This window comes from Scyliorhinus canicula, chromosome 17, assembly GCF_902713615.1.
Source record: "Scyliorhinus canicula chromosome 17, sScyCan1.1, whole genome shotgun sequence".
Lineage (NCBI taxonomy): Eukaryota > Metazoa > Chordata > Chondrichthyes > Carcharhiniformes > Scyliorhinidae > Scyliorhinus > Scyliorhinus canicula.
In genome coordinates, this window is record NC_052162.1 from 43932180 (window position 1) to 43937004 (window position 4825).

Consider the following 4825-nt stretch of genomic DNA (forward strand, 5'->3'; position numbering starts at 1 on the left):
AAATTTAAAAGGGCAATGTCTTCAGCCACTACCTATCAATTCAGCCGCCCTGGACAACCTCTTAAAGGTTTAATTGTTTGCACCAGTTACACGTGTGGTTGTGCACTCGATTATCAACCTTTCGGCTCAGTGATTGTTTATGGATGGTGTTTAGACAGGAGGTTTGTTGTTTAAAATATTTATCATGGGGTGGCAGATGCACAACAGTTCGGAAGCAGCAGTTTCTAACGTCCTGTTGCAGCATAAATGCAGCAAGGAGGGTGAGGCCAAGAGTTTAGAAAGGGTAGCTAGGTAAGTGCATGAGCAAGGACAGAATAGAAGGTGGCCTCATGTGGAGCATAAGCATGGGTGCAGCATCCCGGGGTGCAAGAGCCCAGGGTGGCCAGCCCAGGGAGCAGCATCCCGGGGTGGCACCCCCAGGGAGCAGCATCCCGGGGTGGCCCGCCCAGGGAGCAGCATCCCGGGGTGGCCCGCCCAGGGAGCAGCATCCCGGGGTGGCCCGCCCAGGGAGCAGGAGCCCGGGGTGGCCAGCCCAGGGAGCAGGGGCCCGGGGTGGCCAGCCCAGGGAGCAGGGGCCCGGGGTGGCCCGCCCAGGGAGCAGCATCCCGGGGTGGCCCGCCCAGGGAGCAGCATCCCGGGGTGGCCGGCCCAGGGAGCAGCATCCCGGGGTGGCCCGCCCAGGGAGCAGGAGCCCGGGGTGGCCCGCCCAGGGAGCAGCATCCCGGGGTGGCCCACCCAGGAGCAGAGCCCGGGGTGGCCCGCCCAGGGAGCAGCATCCAGGGTGGCCCGCCCAGGGAGCAGGGGCCCGGGGTGGCCGGCCCAGGGAGCAGGAGCCCGGGGTGGCCCGCCCAGGGAGCAGGGGCCCGGGTGGCCCACCCAGGGAGCAGGAGCCCGGGGTGGCCGCCCAGGGAGCAGCATCCCGGGGTGGCCCGCCCAGGGAGCAGGAGCCCGGGGTGGCCCGCCCAGGGAGCAGCATCCCGGGGTGGCCGCCCAGGGAGCAGCAGCCCGGGGTGGCCCGCCCAGGGAGCAGGAGCCCGGGGTGGCCCGCCCAGGGAGCAGGAGCCCGGGGTGGCCCGCCCAGGGAGCAGGAGCCCGGGGTGGCCGGCCCAGGGAGCAGCATCCCGGGGTGGCCCGCCCAGGGAGCAGGAGCCCGGGGTGGCCAGCCCAGGGAGCAGCATCCCGGGGTGGCCCGCCCAGGGAGCAGCATCCCGGGGTGGCCCGCCCAGGGAGCAGCATCCCGGGGTGGCCCGCCCAGGGAGCAGCATCCCGGGGTGGCCCGCCCAGGGAGCAGCATCCCGGGGTGGCCCGCCCAGGGAGCAGCATCCCGGGGTGCCCGCCCAGGGAGCAGCATCCCGGGGTGGCCCGCCCAGGGAGCAGCATCCCGGGGTGGCCCGCCCAGGGAGCAGTGGCCCGGGGTGTCCCCCCAGGGAGCAGTGGCCCGGGGTCCCGCCCAGGGAGCAGGAGCCCGGGGTGGCCCGCCCAGGGAGCAGGAGCCCGGGTGGCCGGCCCAGGGAGCAGCATCCCGGGTGGCCCGCCAGGGAGCAGCATCCCGGGGTGGCCCGCCCAGGGAGCAGGAGCCCGGGGTGGCCCGCCCAGGGAGCAGAATCCCGGGGTGGCCACCCCAGGGAGCAGCATCCCAGGGTGGCCCGCCCAGGGAGCAGGGGCCCGGGTGGCCCGCCCAGGGAGCAGCATCCCGGGGTGGCCCGCCCAGGGAGCAGGGGCCCGGGGTGGCCCGCCCAGGGAGCAGGAGCCCGGGGTGGCCACCCCAGGGAGCAGGAGCCCGGGCTGGCCGGCCAGGGAGCAGCATCCCGGGGTGGCCCGCCCAGGGAGCAGCATCCCGGGGTGGCCCGCCCAGGGAGCAGGAGCCCGGGGTGGCCCGCCCAGGGCAGCATCCCGGGGTGGCCCGCCCAGGGAGCAGCATCCCGGGGTGGCCCGCCCAGGGAGCAGCATCCCGGGGTGGCCCGCCCAGGGAGCAGCATCCCAGGGTGGCCCGCCCAGGGAGCAGGAGTCCAGGGTGGCCCGCCAAGGGAGCAGGAGCCCGGGGTGGCCCGCCCAGGGAGCAGCATCCCGGGGTGGCCGGCCCAGGGAGCAGGGGCCCGGGGTGGCCCGCCCAGGGAGCAGGAGCCCAGGGTGGCCCCCAAGGGAGCAGGAGCCCGGGGTGGCCCGCCCAGGGAGCAGCATCCCGGGGTGGCCCGCCCAGGGAGCAGGAGCCCGGGTGGCCCGCCCAGGGAGCAGGAGCCCGGGGTAGCCCGCCCAGGGAGCAGCATCCCGGGATGGCCCGCCCAGGGAGCAGCATCCCGGGATGGCCCGCCCAGGGAGCAGCATCCCGGGGTGGCCCGCCCAGGGAGCAGCATCCCGGGATGGCCCGCCCAGGGAGCAGCATCCCAGGGTGGCCAGCCCAGGGAGCAGGAGCCCGGGGTGGCCCGCCCAGGGAGCAGGAGCCCGGGGTGGCCCGCCCAGGGAGCAGGAGCCCGGGGTGGCCCACCCAGGGAGCAGCATCCCAGGGTGGCCCGCCCAGGGAGCAGCATCCCGGGATGGCCCGCCCAGGGAGCAGCATCCCAGGGTGGCCAGCCCAGGGAGCAGGGGCCCGGGGTGGCCCGCCCAGGGAGCAGGAGCCCGGGGTGGCCCGCCCAGGGAGCAGCATCCCGGGGTGGCCCGCCCAGGGAGCAGGAGCCCAGGGAGGCCCGCCCAGGAGCAGCATCCCGGGTGGCCCACCCAGGGAGCAGCATCCCAGGGTGGCCCGCCCAGGGAGCAGCATCCCAGGGTGGCCCGCCCAGGGAGCAGCATCCCGGGATGGCCCGCCCAGTGCAGCATCCCAGGGTGGCCAGCCCAGGGAGCAGGGGCCCGGGGTGGCCAGCCCAGGGAGCAGGAGCCCGGGGTGGCCCGCCCAGGGAGCAGCATCCCGGGGTGGCCCGCCCAGGGAGCAGGAGCCCGGGGTGGCCCGCCCAGGGAGCAGCATCCCGGGGTGGCCCGCCCAGGGAGCAGCATCCCGGGGTGGCCCGCCCAGGGAGCAGGAGCCCGGGGTGGCCCGCCCAGGGAGCAGGAGCCCGGGGTGGCCCGCCCAGGGAGCAGGAGCCCGGGGTGGCCCGCCCAGGGAGCAGGGGCCCGGGGTGGCCCGCCCAGGGAGCAGGAGCCCGGGGTGGCCCGCCCAGGGAGCAGGGGCCCGGGGTGGCCTGCCCAGGGAGCAGCAGACCGGGGTGGCCCGCCCAGGGAGCAGGAGCCCGGGGTTTGCTGTGACAGGGTGCAGGGGCCTGAGTGGCCCGCCCAGGGTGCCGGGGTTGAGGGTGGTTTACTCGGGGTGCAGGGGCACGGGTGCAGGTGGCCGGTCCAGGGTTCAGGGGCCTTGGTGGCCTCCCAGGCTGTAGGCGCTTTGGACGCAGGGGCCCAGGGTGATTCGCTCAGGGTGCAGGGACCCAGGGTGTTTAAAAGAGTGCTGGGGAAGATCCCGGATCTGGACTCTCGTAGGTTAATAATGCGGGGGGACTTTAACATGGTCCTTGATCCGGCGCTGGATCGGTCGTGTCCCAGAACGGGTAGTCTCCCGGCAATGGCAAGGGAGCTGAAAGGGTTTATGGAGCAAATGGGGGCAGTGGACCCCTGGAGAGCCAGACAGCCGACGGGAAGGGGCTACTCGTTTTACTCGTATATTCTAGGATAGACTTCTTTGTCCTAAGCAGGGACTGTATAGGGGAGGTAAAGAACACGGAATATTCGGCAATCACTAGCTCGGACCATGCCCCGCACTGGGTAGACCTGCAGGTCGGAAGGGCGAATCACCAATGCCCACAATGGAGGCTAGACGTGGGACTGCTGTCGGAGGAGGGGATCTGTGAGAGGCTTCGGAGGTGTATGCAAAATTACTTGCAGGTGAATGATACGGGGGAGGTCTCAGCGGTGACCCTGTGGGAGGCGCTAAAGGCAGTAGTGCGGGAGAGTTGATCTCAATTGGGGCCCACAGGGCCAAGGCGGACAGGGCAGAGATGGATAGATTGGTCAGGGAAATGGGTCGTATAGATGAGGAACATGCGGAGTCCCCGGGGGAGGTTTTACTCAGGGAGAGGCAGAGACCACAGGCGGAACTGAGGGCGCTATCCACGAGTAGGGCCGTGGAACAGCTTAGGAAGGCGAGGGGCATGGTGTACGAGCATGGGGAAAAGGCTAGCAGATTGTTAGCGCAGCAACTCAGGAAGAGGGAGGCGGCCAGGGAAATAAGTAGAGTGATGGATGGGGAGGGGTGCAGAGTGGAGGACCCGGCAGGATTGAATAAGGTATTCCGGGACTTCTATAGCAAGCTGTACACTTCGGAGCCTCCGGAAGAACTGGAGGAGATGAAAAGGTTTCTGGACGGGTTAACATTCCCAACAGTAGGTGGGGGGCGAGTGGATGAGCTGGGGGCCCCGATTAGAGTGGAGGAGGTATTGGGGGCCTAATGGCCATGCAGTCGGGGAAAGCCCCGGGGCCGGATGGATGCCCAGTAGAGTTTTATAGGAAGTTCCCTGAGTTAGTGAGCCCGGTCTTGGCGAGGGTTTTCAACGAGACAAGGGACAGAGGGACCCTGCCGCCGATAATGTCTCAAGCCACTATATCACTGATATTGAAGCGGGATAAAGATCCGGAAGTGTGTGGGTCCTACAGGCCAATCTCCCTGATCAATGTAGATGCCAAGGTCCTGGCAAAGGTACTAGCGATCAGAATTGAGGACTGCGTACCGGAGGTGATTGGGGATGACCAAACTGGGTTCGTGAAAGGCAGGCAGCTGTCGGCCAACTTGAGAAGATTACTTAATGTGATAATGATGCCCCTGACGGGCAGGGAGGTGGAGGTA